Source organism: Rana temporaria, chromosome 4 (genome assembly GCF_905171775.1).
Source record: "Rana temporaria chromosome 4, aRanTem1.1, whole genome shotgun sequence".
Taxonomy (NCBI): Eukaryota; Metazoa; Chordata; class Amphibia; order Anura; family Ranidae; genus Rana; species Rana temporaria.
In genome coordinates, this window is record NC_053492.1 from 77,573,598 (window position 1) to 77,590,123 (window position 16,526).

General features: G+C 46.5%; 1 protein-coding gene across 3 annotated transcripts in view; it reads left to right on the plus strand.

Moving 5' to 3' along the window:
- CYRIA (CYFIP related Rac1 interactor A) overlaps nt 1-16,526 on the plus strand; it is a 123,192-nt gene that overhangs the window by 62,771 nt on the left and 43,895 nt on the right. For all 3 annotated transcript variants that reach the window (XM_040348563.1, XM_040348561.1, XM_040348562.1), the window contains exon 2: nt 7,393-7,459. The gene's annotated coding sequence lies outside the window, so the exon portion shown is untranslated. The remainder of the gene's footprint in view (nt 1-7,392; nt 7,460-16,526) is intronic.

Sequence of the window (16,526 nt, forward strand, 5' to 3'; positions counted from 1 at the left end):
AGGACACACAGTGGCCAGAAAGAATACTACAGTCTTCAGAAGATTGTGGTTTAGCCTAGGAATAGGCTGTTTTTCTTTTCCATCTCATAGTCTTTTCTTTGGCAATACTACTCAGGGGGATAGAATGTTTTTTCTTGCCTAGATTGAAAAAAAAAAAAAGGAAAAGTTTTTCTTTGAAAAAAAAAAAAAAAAAAAAAGTGTCATCTGGGGTAGAGGAAACATTTTTTATTCCCCAAACAGGTGTCTGGGCATTTAACTATTTATAAGTCCCAGGTACCAATAAGTAGCAGGTGTACCTCGGTATTGTACCATGGCATCAAGGAACAAGTCAGAGGGTACAAAAGGTGGGGATTCCCCCACAGATTCTGAGGTCTCGGATAGAGCTATGCCGCTGCTTTCCCCACTGGGAGCCTTTGGGCCATCGGGATCTGGGACTGGAGCTGACGCGAGTCAACCCAACCCTAAGATGGTCACGGAGGAGGTGTTACTCACCTCTTTAAATGAAATGCGGAGAAGCATGGGAGAAATGATAGCCGCAGCTATGCGGGGTAGTAAGCGGAATAGATCTCCGTCACCCGTGCGCGGACCCTCGGAAGAGGAGGTCCTTTCCTCTGGGGAATTGGACAACCTCTTGGACAAGGACCAAGTAGGTTCAGGGAGCGAGGATCCGGATACTGAGGAATCTGGGGCAGTCTCCCTGTGGGAGAGCTGGTGGATTCAAGGCTTGACGGACTTGGTCCATAAGGCATTCAACCTGCCTGTACCAGATCTCCAGGTATCAACGGTTTCAGCTTTGGGCTCACTGAGGGCGCCTCAAAGCAGTGCTGTGTTTCCGATCCATCCTCTATTGGAGGGAGTCTTGTTCCAAGATTGGAACAAACCAGACAAGGTTTTCTTACCACCTAAGAAATTTTCTGTCTTGTATCCTATGGAAGAAAAGTTTTACAAGAGATGGGCTTCTCCTGCAGTAGACGCAGCCATCTCATGTGTTAACAAGTCGTTAACATGCCCTGTAGAAAACATACAGGTTTTCAAAGATCCAGTTGATAAGCGCTTGGAAGCACTACTTAAGAACTCCTTCACTTCTGCAGGGGCAGTAGTACAGCCAGCCGTGGCTGCGATTGGAGTCGCTCAAGCTTTATCGGATCAATTTAAGCAAATGATTGAACTTATTCCTGCCGAGCAGGCAGAAGAATTTTCGGATGTCCCTAAGGCCATATGTTTTACGGTAGACGCAATCAAGGATTCCATCCAGCAAGCGTCACGTTTATCGTTATCCCTTATCCATATGAGAAGGCTCTTATGGTTAAAAAGCTGGGAGGCTGAGCCCCCATGCAAGAAGCTCCTGGTAGGGTTCCCCTTCCATGGAGGACGACTCTTCGGAGAGGACCTAGATAAATACATTCAGACCATTTCAAGCGGCAAGAGTACTCTCTTGCCAACTAAGAAGAAGGTTTAAACGACAGTCCTCCCCTGGGCAGGGGCCCTCTAATGCCAAGCAGTATCGACGGCCTCCTGCAAGAACAAACTTCGGCTTCAACAGCAGATCACAAGGACAGGCTGTTAGAGGCAAGAGGCAGTGGTTTCGCAAACCAGCAAAACCAGCCCCCAAGTCTACCTTATGAAGGGGCGCCCCCACCCACGAAGGTGGGGGGAAGGCTGCGACTCTTTTCGGAGATTTGGGAAGCCAGCATTCCCGACGAGTGGGTACGGTCTTCCGTGGCCACAGGCTACAAGCTAGAGTTCCTAAGGTTTCCTCCTCCTCATTTCCAGGAGTCGAGGATTCCAAACGATCTGGAGAAAGGAGCCGCATTAAGATCGGCTCTAGATCATCTACTTTCCCAGGAAGTAATAGTAGAGGTACCAGTCCTGGAACAGGGACTGGGTTTCTACTCCAACCTATTCATCATCCCAAAGCCCAATGGAGATGTCAGGCCAATTTTGGACCTAAAGATGGTAAATGCATACTTAAGGGTCCGCTCATTTCGGATGGAATCCGTGCGGTCAGCAGCTGCCACACTCCAAAGGGACGACTTCATGGCGTCCATAGACATAAAGGATGCCTACCTTCATGTTCCAATTTATCAGCCACATCAAAGATATCTACGCTTTATGGTGGCTTCACGTCATTTCCAATTCGTGGCGCTTCCCTTCGGGTTGGCTACGGCCCCCCGGGTGTTCACGAAGGTTCTAGCTCCAATCCTAGCCAAGCTAAGGATCCAAGGGGTCACGATCCTAGCATACCTGGACGACCTCCTAGTCATAGACCACTCGTCTCCCGGCTTGGAGCGAGCAGTGGCCCTCACGGTCCAATACCTCGAGAGGTTCGGCTGGGTCCTAAATCGAGAAAAGTCAGCATTCCAGCCCACAAGGCAGTTGGAATATCTCGGCATGAGATTAGACACAGAACAACAAAGGGTGTTCCTACCTCTGAGGAAGGTCAAAGCCATCAAGGAATTAATCCTACTGGTTCTAAGCAAGAAAGAACCGACTATTCGCCTAGGTATGAGACTACTAGGCAAGATGGTGGCTACATTCGAGGCGGTACCATACGCCCAGAGCCACACTCGCATCCTGCAGGCAGCCATCCTGTCAGCATGGAGCAGAAGGCCACAGGCCTTGGATATCCCGTTGCCACTCTCATCAAGAGTCCGGCAAAGTCTGTGTTGGTGGTTAGACCCTCAGAATCTACTGAAGGGAAAGTCTTTCAGCCCAGTAGCTTGGAAGATGGTGACCACAGACGCCAGCCTGACGGGCTGGGGAGCAATTGTGGATGGTTCCACTCGCCAAGGTATTTGGGCAAAGCCAGAGAAGCTGTTACCCATCAACATCTTGGAGCTCAGAGCTGTTCGACTAGCCCTCAGGGCTTGGACGTTGAAATTGCAGGGGTTCCCGGTGAGAATTCAATCAGACAATGCCACGGCTGTGGCATACATAAATCACCAAGGGGGAACCAGGAGTCAGGCCGCTCAGAGAGAAGTGAGCTTGATTCTCCTATGGGCAGAGGCTCATGTGCCCTGCATATCGGCAATATTCATTCCCGGAGTGGACAACTTTCAGGCGGACTTCTTAAGCCGCCAGACTCTATGGCCGGGGGAATGGTCTCTGCATCCACAAGTCTTTCAAGCACTCTGCCAAAGATGGGGAGTGCCGGACGTGGATATCATGGCATCGAGACTCAACAAGAAGCTAGACAGGTTCATGTCCCGCTCAAGGGATCCGATGGCCTGCGGAACCGATGCTCTGGTTTGCCCTTGGCATCAGTTCAAACTTCTTTATGCGTTTCCCCCGCTCCAGTTACTACCCCGCCTACTGCGCAGGATCAGGGTGGAGCGCATACCAGTCATCCTGGTAGCTCCAGCATGGCCCAGAAGGGCATGGTACTCACTAATCCTAAGGATGGTAGTGGGAAACCCTTGGACTCTGCCTCTAAGGCCAGACCTGCTATCGCAAGGTCCGATCCTCCACCCTGCCTTACGGCATCTAAATTTGACGGCCTGGAAGCTGAATCCTTGATTCTCAGGGGTAGAGGTCTGTCTCAGAAGGTAATCTCTACCCTAATCAGAGCCAGGAAACCGGTCTCTAGGGTGATTTATCACAGGGTCTGGAAGGCCTATATAGGCTGGTGCGAGTCCAAGCTATGGCTTCCTCGCAGGTTCACCATAGATAGAGTTTTAAGTTTTCTCCAGCTAGGAGTGGATAAAGGATTGGCATTAAGCACAATCAAAGGACAGATTTCTGCCCTGTCAGTGTGGTTTCAGCGGCCGCTGGCCACCCACTCGCTGGTTAAGACCTTCCTTCAAGGGGTCTTACGTATTAAACCTCCAGTTAAATCCCCGCTTTGTCCGTGGGATTTAAATCTTGTCCTGTCAAGTTTACAGAAACAACCGTTTGAGCCGTTGGCTGAAGTTCCTTTGGTTCTACTGACAAGGAAGTTGGTATTTTTGGTTGCCATAGTTTCCGCAAGAAGAGTTTCGGAACTGGCAGCCTTATCCTGTAAGGAACCATATCTTATATTTCATAAGGACAAGGTCGTTCTCCGCCCTCATCCTTCCTTCCTACCGAAGGTCATATCCAGTTTTCATTTGAACCAGGATTTGGTATTACCATCCTTCTTCCCTAAACCTACTTCCAGAAAGGAAGGGTTGCTGCATACCTTGGATATTGTCAGGGCCATGAAGGCCTATCTTAAAGCTACAGAGAAAATCCGAAAAACAGATGTGCTGTTTATTCTACCGGATGGGCCCAAGAAGGGGCAGGCAGCTGCAAAGTCCACCATTTCTAGGTGGATCAAGCAATTAATCACTCAGGCCTACGGCTTGAAAGGGTTGCCTCCTCCAGTATCATTAAAGGCTCATTCTACTAGAGCCATGGGCGCCTCCTGGGCAGCACACCACCAGATCTCTATGGCTCAAGTTTGCAAGGCGGCAACCTGGTCTTCTGTCCACACATTTACAAAATTCTACAAGTTGGACGTAAGAAGGAATACTGATACTGCCTTCGGGCAGGCAGTGCTGCAAGCTGCAGTTTGAGACCCTCGGATCCCGGGGGCTCCTCTTTTTTTTTTGAGTTAAATTTAAAATTTAAGATTATTTTTCTCAAATAAGTTGGATTTATTATGATTTGAGTATATCTCTAAATTAAATCCTTTTGTCTTGGAGATGTTCTCCCTCCCCTCATTGTAAGCATTGCTTTGGGACATCCCATATAGTAATGAATGCCGCTCTGTGTCCCGTGATGTAACGATAAAGAAAAAGAGATTTTTAATACAGCTTACCTGTAAAATCTTTTTCTTGGAGTACATCACGGGACACAGAGCTCCCACCCCTCTTTTTGAGGACCATTTTGGGAGGCATACTGCTTGCTACAAAACTGAGGTACTCCTCCTATGGGAGGGGGTTATATAGGGAGGGGCATTTCCTGTTTGAAGATTGCCAGTGTCTACACCTGAAGGTACTCCATATAACCCATATAGTAATGAATGCCGCTCTGTGTCCCGTGATGTACTCCAAGAAAAAGATTTTACAGGTAAGCTGTATTAAAAATCTATTTTTTTTTTTAACAATGCTTTATTTATTTTTTAAGGGGGGTGGGGGGAAATGTACATTGTCAGTGTGTTTTTTTTTTATTTTTTTATTTACATTTTTATTTTTTACAATTTTTTTATTGCAATTCCTTTTTTTTTTTTATCAGCCCTGTTGGGGGGGGGGGGTCTTTGGTGAGATATCAGGGGTCTTAAAGCGGATGTGCCACTAAAAAAATATATTAAAAGCCAGCAGCTACAAATACTGCAGCTGCTGACTTTTAATATAAGGACACTTACCTGTCCTGGAGTCCAGCACCGATCGCTCGTCACCCTGCTGCTCCCCCCTCCATCCACGGTGAGGGAACCAGGAAGTGAAGCGCTCCGGCTTCACTTCCCGGTTCCCTACGGCGCATGCGTGAGTCGCGCTGCGCCCGCCGATTGGCTCCCGCTGTGTGCTGGGAGCCGAGTGTTCCCAATATACAACGGGGCACGGACGGGAAGCGAGGAAAAAACCCGTCTTTTGCCCGTATCGTAGGGCCGGAAGTGGGTGCAGATACCTGTCTGTAGACAGGTATCTGCACCCCCCTCCCCCTGAAAGGTGTCAAATGTGACACCGGAGGGGGGAGGGTGCCGATCAGCGGGACTCCACTTTAGCGTGGAGATCCGCTTTAACAGTCCTCTGACATCTCCCCTCTAAGACAGGGAATGGGACTAGGACACAAATTCCCCAGTCCCTTTCTCTACAGCCTCAGCTGCGCTGAAAATGAAAGGAGAGAAGCCAGCGGCTTCTCTTCATTCATAAACTGAAACATTGTAATCACAGGAGGTTACGATGTTTCAGTTATGTGAATGGACAGAGCGGGTGATCACTGACTCTGTACATTCGGAAAAGGTAGGAGCCGGGTTTACTGGCTCCTACGGCCACTCTCCATCCTGATAGATCGAGGGGGGACACGACGGCAGCAAGGAGGGGGGCATGACGAGGGCAGCAAGGAGGGGGGCATGACAGCGGCAGAAAGGAGTGGGGACAAGGCGGCAGCACGGAGGGGGGACACACGGCGGCAGGACGGAGGGGGACATGACGGCAGCATGGGGGACACGGCAGCAAGACGGAGTCGGGCATGATGGCGGCAGCAAGGAGGGGGGACACGGCAGCAGCATGGAAAAAGTTGGCAGCACGGAGGAAGACAGCAGCAGAATGGAGGGGGATGGGGGAGGATACAAGGACAGTCAGCGGTGATCAGTGCTTGTAACTCCCCCACCGCACTGATCACCCTGACTGTCCAGGTATCGGGTAAAGCATCGGAGCATTTGCACCGAGTACAAGTACTCGGGCAAATGCTCGGTATCGGTCCCGATACCGATTCTAGTATCGGTATCGGGACAACCCTAAACAAGACCCTAAAGTGGATAAAGCAAACAACATGTTTTCTTATTATTATTCAGGATTTATATAGCGCCGACAGTTTGCGCAGCGCTTTACAACATCAGGGAAGACGTTGGAATACAATATTATGTACATACATGCTAAGCTGTAGGAACTCATTTACACCAGGTGTTTGCTAGCCAGCCTTACCTCCTATTTGACAGTCTGCACTACAGTGGTTTGTACTGAAAAACAGAAAAGCATTCCTATAGCCAATAGAACCTACAGAAATTTGTGTAAGTGCAAAGTGCTATTACAGCACATCTGCACTGCAGGCATCAAACTGCACACCAATGGCTGCGTTCTCCAAAATTTCCTCCGACTCCTCGACTCCGACTCCACAGCCCTGGTATTAACCCCCGCTATCGGCCGATAAAGGGTTAATACCGCCTGCAGAGGCGCATTGCGGGCGGTATTACCGCGGTTTACCATTGTTTTAAATGGGAAGGAGCGGTATACATACCGCTCCTCTCACCGCTCCAAAGATGCTGCTTGCAGGAGATTTTTTTGTCTCCCGCCAGCGCATCGCCTCAGTTGAGGTTGCTGGGCAGGAGTTTTTCAGGCGGTATAGCAGCGTTCTTTTTAGCGCTGTACTGCCTGTGAGACTCTTCAGTGTGAAAGGGGTCTTAGGGTAGCAACACACTACCTCTGCTTTATTCTAAGAGGGCATTTCCCTCTTTGGGTAAATTTCCTCCCACTTCCTGTATGGACTGATAATGAAGGGAAATCTTTCAAATGGGACAAAGTAGGGAAAAAACGTAACAATTCCCTACTCTATCCATAATGAAGAAAAATCGCTGTACTTATAGATATGAAGTGTTATTGCAGTGGGGTGTAAAGGAGTCCTTTTTTTTTCTGAAAGTAGAAACTGCTGTTAATATGTAAGTTGTAAGCATAATTGCATCAAATATATTCAACAGTTGCATTGTTCTCTTGACAGGTCGACGGAACTCATGTTAAGAGAGTAGCTTGTTGGGAGACGTTCATCCAGAGAGTTGGTGGAAAAGGTAAAATTCTGGATTTTAACAATAGTTTTCATTTTATAGCTTGATTGAGTGAACTGAATGTGACAATTCTGATTATTTTTTAATGTGTTTGATCTTTCCTTTTTCTCCAATCAGCAAACAGCTTTTTTCCTCCAATAGAACTTGAGCATAACTGTAGTGTTGCTTGTAGCAGAGGTACTCAATGCTTTGGCATTGGGGTATCTGTATTATCAGTATTGAATGTTAAACAATGCAGGCTTACCTTTTTAGGGTTTTGGGGGGGGGGGGGGGGACATGTCAGGCGGTAAGGTTGTCTTCTTTTTCCTATCTGAGCCCAGTTTTGACACTTAACAAAAAACTGAGTTGGAGACCTTGGATTGTAAGTTCCTTGAGGGCAAGGACTGTGTTAATTGCTGGCGCTATAGAAGTACTTGCAATAAGTAAATCTAAGTGTTGTCAGGATCACAGGAATGAAAACCAAAACTTTAAAGGGGTTTTAATGGTAATTTTTTTTTTTTTTTCTCTAAATAGCTTCCTTTACCTTAGTGCAGTCCTCCTTCACTTACCTCATCCTTCCATTTTGCTTTTAAATGTCCTTTTTTCTCCTGAGAAATCCTCACCTCCTGTTCCTCTGTCTGTATCTACACACAGTAATGCAACGCTTTCTTTCTGGTGTGGAGAAAGCCTCTTGAGGGGGAGGGGTCGAGCAGGAGTGTCAGGATGCTCACTAACACACAGCTCCTTTCTCTATCTGCAAAGTAGTGTCCTGACTTGCCTGCTCGCCCCCTCCCTCCTCAAGAGGAGTCTGTATAAGTGTGTAAAGCTGAAGGGAAAGTTGGCGTTCGGGTTTAACCGCTTGCTAACCAGAGCACGACGATGTACATCGGCACAATGACGCGGCTGCGCAAATGGGCGTACAGGTACATCCCCTTTTAAATCGCAGCATAGTGTATGCGCCCGCAGCATACTCCTTGAGAATGCCCGTGGGTCCCACAGACTCTTTCCGCCAGGGGGTCCACGATCGTGTCACGTAGATGAACGGGGAGATGCCTATGTAAACAAAGCATTTTCCTGTTCTACCTAGCAACATGACAGAGATCTACTGCTCCCTGTCATCGGGAGCAGTGATCTGTCATGTTCTAGTGCATGGGTCTTCAAACTACGGCCCTCCAGTTGTTCAGAAACTACAATTCCAACCATGCCTAGTCATGTCTGTGAATGTCAGTGTGTTACAATGCCTCATGGGATGTGTAGTTCTACAACAGCTGGAGGGCCGTAGTTTGAGGATCCCTGTTCTAGTGAGACCATCCCCCCTACAGTTAGAATCACTCCCTAGGACACACTTAACCCCCTTGATCACCCCCCCTAGTGTTTAACCCCCTCCCTGCCAGTGTCATTTACAAAGTAATCGGTGCATTTTTATAGCGCTGATCGCTGTATAAATGACAATGGCCCCAAAATAGTGTCCGATGTGTCTGCCATAATGTCACAGTAACAATAAAGATCGCTGCCTTTACTAATAAAAATAAAATGTGTGTGTGTGTGTGTGTGTGTGTGTGTGTGTGTGTGTGTGTATAATATATAGCCAGATTCTCGTACTTTTCCCGCGGCCATAGCGTAAGCCATTTACACTACGCCGCCCCAACTTACTGGAGCAAGTGCCATATTCCTCAAGAACTTGCTCCGTAGTTTGCGGAGGCGTAGTGTAAAAGGCACGGCGTATCACCGCGTATTTCAAAGGGGGCGGCTTATATTTAAATTTAGCGCGCCCCCGTTCCGATCGAAATGCGCATGGGCTAAAAATAGCCCAGTGCGCATGCTACAGTTCTCGGCGGAAAACGTCAATGAAGTCGTATTCAAGAACGACTTACGAAAACGACGTACCCGACGGGAAAAGATGATGCGGACCCGACGCCATACTTAACATGGCATATGTGGGACTGGCGTAAGGTTACCCCTCATATAGCAGGGGTAACCTTACGCAAACGACGGTTACGCGACGCGATTTTGTTCGGGAATCGGCGTATCAGGCTCATTTGCATAAACAAATGAGACCTGAACGTAAACGCCACCTAGCGGCCGGCGGAGAATTACATTTAAGATCCGACAGTGTATCTATGCGAAAATGATTCTAGGAATCACTCGCATAGATACGCGGGTCAAAAAAGAGATACGACGAAGTTTCCTGAGATACTCCGTCGTAACTCTTCTGAGAATATGGCCCATATATAGATCATAAATCTATCCCCTATTTTGTGGACGCTAAAATTTTTGCGCAAACCAATCAATATACACTTATTGCGATTTACTAAAAATATGTAGAATAATGCATATCTGCCTAAACTGAGACAATTTTTTTTTTTGGCATATTTATTATAGCAAAATTTAAAAATATTGATTATTTTTTGTCTATAGCGTAAAAAATAAAAACCGCAGAGGTGATCAAATACCACCAAAAGAAAGCTATATTTGTGGGAAAAAAGGGACGTCAATTTTGTTTGGGTGCCACTTCGCATGACTGCGCAATTGTCCGTTTAAGCAATGCAGTGCCGTATCGCAAAAAGTGCTCTGGTCAGGAAGGGGGGTAAATACTTCCCGGGTTGAAGTGGTTAAACACTAGGTTCAAAGGTGGTTAGTCCCCAAGAGATGGAACATTTGCTGTTAATGTGTATATATCACTATGTGACTGAGTTGTTGTACAGCTGTTGACTAAAATTTGCCATAACCTTTCATTGCCTGTGCAGCCTGCACTGCCCCTTGTTCAGTGTGCCTTCTTTTTTGGCCTCTTGTCATTCCATTGTGTGCATCCCCTCAAACCCACGCTGCAGTTTATTGCTGGGAAGACAAGCACTGTTTGTTCAGTCCCTACATGGATTTTAATCCTGTTTGAGAGAGACCATTATCACGCCGAGAGGGGTAGTTTATGTTCTCGTTCTGCTGACTTCACTTTGTGGGCGAACAAACCCCCTCCCTTCCTAATTTCATGCCAAGGTCTCTTCCTATGACTGTTTATAACAGATGTGTTAGTTGCAGGGCCTTGACAGGTTTATGTTCTGTTTGCAGCACCAAAAATATTATATCTGAACCCAAGAACATAATTTTAATATATTGTAGTTTGCAAGTCCATAATTGTGCTGGTTGCTCCTATTCCTTCATTTTTACCTGGTGATTCTTCTAGACTTGGATTCGATCCATAGATGGATCAAAATCTGTCTGGTTCCACAGAGATCGGCCGAATTTCGATCTATCTATGGCCAGCAGTGTTAAAATCTGACAGTTTTTGTTGAAGAAATTATCAGCAGCATTTTTACAGTGATTAAAACGAAACAAAAAGTACAGCACGTTTTCATCCACTGACGAAAATCAAATCCGTTTTTGTTAACAAACGGGATGGAAATGTGAGTCAGGGACGTTTTCCCTCATGAACCAACTACCCCTTTTTACGGAGCTCCGTTTGCTTCCGCAATCCGCTCACTGTGACGAGAAGACCTGCGAGTGAGCCTCATGTGACGACTGCACCACCAGGCACCCAGAGCAAACTAGACTGTGAGTGTGTACAGTTGTGTATTACAAGAGGCCTAAGGCCTCCCTTCAGACCACCGTCTGTCCAGACGGAGCACTGTGGATGCAACTGTGCATTGCAGGCCTCCACTGGCAGTGGCATCCAGGGCACTGTGGATTACAGGCCATTCCTCAGACCACCATCCATCACTGTGCTGTATTACAGGCCTTGTCTTACCACTGACATCCAGGGCACTGTGTATTACAGGCCATCTCTTAGACCTGAGACCACCATCCAGCACCCTGCAGCATTACTGGCCTCCTCAGACCACCGTCCAGAGCACTGTGCAGCATTACTGGCCTCCTCAGACCACCGTCCAGAGCACTGTGCAGCATTACTGGCCTCCTCAGACCACCGTCCAGAGCACTGTGCAGCATTACTGGCCTCCTCAGACCACCGTCCAGAGCACTGTGCAGCATTACTGGCCTCCTCAGACCACCGTCCAGAGCACTGTGCAGTAGAGCTGCACGATTAATCGCGGAGAGAATAGCGATCTCGATTCTCCCCACCCGCGATCTCCCGTGGGATGACCCGCGATTCTTCTGTGTTCACCGCTGGTTCCACGTAACCAGTGTGGAACGCAAATGCCGCCGATTTTGAAACCGACGTCAGCAGCCTGCGCCGCTGGATAGATGTCTGAGCTCTCACAACAGTAGTTTGTATCCATGCGCCACCCAGTGGTTGCCGGCGGTAGTGCTCCTGATGTATTAGACCTTCTCACAGTTCTGTACAACTGTGTGTATCCATGCGCCACCCAATGGTTGCTGGCAGTACTGCTTCTGATCTATAAAAAAAGAGACCAGTGATATGTCTATAATGTTAAAGACCATATAACTCCTATGAAAAAATCTGAATCAAAGTTTTATTCTGCTTTTTTCATAGGAGTAATATGATCTTTAACATTATAGACATATCACTGGTCTCTTTTTTTTATTTTTTATATATTCATATTTTCAGATAAATCGCAGGTTTATTAATTTTTTTTTTTTGGGGGGGGGGGGGGGTTCTGGTATTACATTTTTGAGAATCGTGATCTTTTGTCTAAGCAAAAGAATCGTGATTCTCATTTTGATCAGAATCGTGCAGCCCTACTGTGCAGCATTACTGGCCTCCTCAGACCACCGTCCAGAGCTCTGTGCAGAATTACTGGCCTCCTCAGACCACCGTCCAGAGCTTGGTGCAGGATTACTGGCCTCCTGAGACCACCGTCCAGAGCTCTGTGCAGCATTACTGGCCTCCTCAGACCACCGTCCAGAGCTCTGTGCAGCATTACTGGCCTCCTCAGACCACCGTCCAGAGCTCTGTGCAGCATTATTGGCCTCCTCAGACCACCGTCCAAAGCACTGTGCAGCATTACTGGCCTCCTCAGACCGTCTAGAGCAGCTAAATCTGTATCTGTGAGTTTGCTCAAACCTAATACCATAAATAATAACCTGATATTATTATTTTTTTTTTTGTTTGTTTTTTTTTACTCCAGGGCAAGGATAAGGAGTTTGGAAATTCTATTAGACTAAAATGTACTGGAGAATTTAGTCGACTAAAATATGATGACTAAGACTAAAATGGCAGTTGCAGAAGAATGAGACTATAAAACTAAAATGCCATTTTAGTCTTCAGACTAAAATTAAATTGAAATTTGCTGCCAAAATTAACACTAATGGCCAGCTTTAATTCAAGGAGGAAGGGTGGGGGGAAATTCTGGTTTCTTTCGTGATTCAGTGAACCCTGCCTATATTCTCTCTCCCCTGGATGAGAATGATGTGTAATCTGCTACTGCAGCCTCCTGGAAGATCCATGCCTGATGCCTACTGGCATAAGTGACAAGTGAATGACTCCTTTATCGTGAACCCTAAAATCTGTAGGATCTGCTCCTCAAGGCAGCATACTGCAAATCTAGGCTGTCTGAAAAAGAAAAAGGTTCTTGTACGACTTTGGGGGCGACTCGGGCCGACTTGCATTGACTTCTAATACAGAAGTAATTTTGCAAGTCGCCTCTAAAGTCGTCTTCAGGACGCCTTGCCGAGTCGCCCCCGAAGTCGTGCCGCCCCAGTGTGAACCGACTCTTGGAATCCATTAACCAGCACAGTAATTGGTAAGGGACGGCTCCCAAGGCTGCTTCTAATTTTAAATTACGTTACGTCTGAACATCGGGAGGCCGGTGTGGAATACTCCCTAGTGAGGAGGCCAACACTGTGTGTGACTTGTAAATCGGCTTACTTGATGATGTTGGAAATGTTTTAAAGGGCGGGAAGCAGGGATGAGATGCCAGCAATGTTATAATGCTTCCTCTGGCATTGAAGATGTAGTTAGACAGTGTCTAATTTGTCTGTAAAAATCGGGGGATGATGTACTGAAGGGCGGTAGCAGATGACTTGTTAATTTTCACATTTCTAGGACATGAGTTTAGCAATTTTTTTGTCAGGTACTAAAGAGTGTGTCGTTTATGTTTTGTTTTTTTATTCAGCTTTATTTTTCTTCCCATCCTTGACTGTGCCATAGGCAGGTCATTTGAATGTGAAACTGAACTCAACAAGTAAGGCTGCATTCACACCTGAGCGGTTTGTCGCCTGAAGCGCGACGACCCAAAACGCTAGAGGGGAAAAAATACATTATTCAAAACGCTACGCTCAGGTGTGAATGCAGCCTAAAGCTCCACTTTTGATGCAGCATAAAAATGCACTGGACTGCATCTGGTGTGAACCAGCCCTAAAACCCTACTAGTTGAATTTGCAGTGTGAGATCTTAAGCATCGTACATACGGTATGATTGTTGGCCAACCAAGTATCCAATTTTTGTCCAAAGGGGGCATGCGCCAGGATCTTGTCTTGCATGCTAACGGTACACAATTGTCGTTCCACAAAGGCGAACATAGTGACGTACTATGAGGAATTTCAGCTCTTGAGCGCCACCCTTTGGGCCCCTTCTGCTAATTTTGTGTTTGGTGAGCATTGATTCCAAGCTTGCGTGTTTGTACTTTTCAACTTGTGTGATGGATTTGTGTCCTAACCATATGAAAATCAGATGTGGAGCCGTTGTCCACCAAATATTTACTAGCCTGTCATTCAACATTTGTTGGCTGAAAATTGGACAACACTTGTCAAAAGGAGTGTACTAACAGTAAGATTTTAGGACAACAGTCTATCAACAGACAATCCCATTCCAACAATTGTACGGTGTGTACGAGACTTAAGGCACTGCTGTCACTCCCTGAAGTCTCAGCAAATGGCTGGCTTTCTTGCTAGTATCTAAAGTGGACCATACACTTCTCTTCTTCCTTTTTTATTTTTTTTACTTGTTCCAGGTCTGCTACTCAGACAGCATTAAATCCATAGCATCAACCTGGCAGCCAGGAAACTAGCATTACCAAAGAGCTCATTGATGGCATCCTCCACGATCCGATCCTGTTAATGAGTGTGCTTAATTCACAAAGCAATATCGTATGCAATCTTTAGATCCCGTGACTCATTTTATCCAAATATCACATACAATAAAATTTAAATTCATTATATCGAATATGTGGTAAATACTGCATACAATTATGCTTTATGAAATAAAGATAATTTAATTAAAAACAATACATTCATTAATTCTTTTGTGATTTAGCCACCTAGTGTGGGGATTCTCTTCGGGTCTGGTATGAGTTTTAATCGTGGCCCAGCGACAAAAAAAATCAGAGACATACATATGAGCTTGAGGTTCCCCCAGCCCCCAAGCTACCCCCCAAATTGCATACCAGACTCTTATCTGAGCATGCAGCCTGGACAGCGGGAGTGGATGAGCGTGAAATGTAGCCACCCTGTCCACGCTGTAGAGATAGACACTAGGATTTGCAATTTACATAGAGCAGTGCACATGACTGCAACTAAAGGGCACTGCCTATTTCTAAGAAATGGAAGCGAGTCAGGTATTGTACTAACCACCTTTTTTTTTAAAGTCGTATCTGCACTTTTCTGTTAGTCATTTTGAGGGGTGCCTAAATATGCCTGTGCAGTCAAATAGGCTCCAGTATTTTGCCCGGTGCACTTGGTAATCGCTTCTCACCAGCACCAATCTTTGTTTGTGCAGGGAGGTGTGGCTGTTACTCGGCTCTGCCAGCACAGAGCACTGGAGGGGGTAGGAAGTAGCATTCACACTCAGACAAAAGGATATGTTAAGGTATAAAAATGTGGGATCCTTCAGTCAGGCTTTAAATTGCCAGTGTTATATGCAAGAGGTTTGGATCACATGGCCAGCCTTTGTATCAGCAGAAGGTCTACGTTTTGGGGGAACTACTGCATCTTGTGAAGTCCGCTGCCGTTTTGACTCGCGTTGTTCTTGAGACATCGCTGTCCTGTTTCTGTGGTGACCGATAAACAATGGCAGGCAATGGAAGACTTGCATACATGATTTAGTTCCTCAGTTGCTCCCTATTGAGTGTTTTTCTGCATGATGTAACCAGCTCTTGTCAGTTAGAAAGACGTTTGTGTTGTGTGATTTAACAAAGATCTATACTCTGCAAGCTGTGCCAAAAAGAGGCAAGCAGATGCCAAAGGACTAGTCGCTAGTATTGCCTGTAGGCTCCCAGATTTTCCATAGGACTCACTTGCCATTTTTTATCCTGAACTCTGATTTTGTGTGGGGGTGGCCATCTTGGTAAAGGAATATGGGGGTTCAGAAGGGCTGCAGAAACCAGCTGATGAAGCCTACTTTGTTTAACCCAGAAACATTATTTTAAGAACTTCTGGTTGGGGTCTAAGCTTTATGAGCTGAGAACTTGCCAGGCGACTTCAGCTCGACTTGGGGTCGCCTCCAGGACAGGCAACTTTGCCAGTGGCCAATCAAACGATAAGCAGCTCTGTGGGAGGGAGGGGTTTGCCTGAGAAAAATAGTTTCTCTTCCTGTAAAGTTGCTACTTTACAGGGGATGCGACTTCCATTGAAATCAATGGTTGCAAGTCGCCTTGAAGTAGTACAGGAACCTTTTCTGAAGTCGGAACGACTTCGGTAGTGTGCATCAAGACGGTTCTCATTCACTTTATTGTAATTTTTCATGTTGCGTGACTTGGGACGACACAAATTGGATCCCAAGTCGCGGTAATGTGAACGAGCACTTGGTGTGAAAGTCTATTTATTTTTGTCCAGCTGCACTGGTTATATAGGGGCAGATGTGGAATGGCTCTGCATTGGTGTCATTGGACAGCCTTGTGTTCTGAAATGCTGAGTTAGACGACCTGATACATGAGGCTGCTTGTTGGCAGAGATATCCTAGCTGACAGAGAGAGAGAGAGAGATATTGGCCTATCATTAAAATCCAGGTATAGAGCAAACTTCTCTCTGGTGTAGAAATATAGTGAACATTTCACACTAAAGTATGACGGGAGCGTGCCCGCAAGAACTAACCCCTGTGGGAGAGAGCTCCCATGAAGGGGGTTAGTTATTGCGGGGAGGAGCCGAGGGACCCCAGAAGATCAGGATCGAAACCACTGTGTGCAAAATGAGCTGCACAGTGGAGGTAAGTATAACATGTTTGTTGATTTTTGTTTGTTTT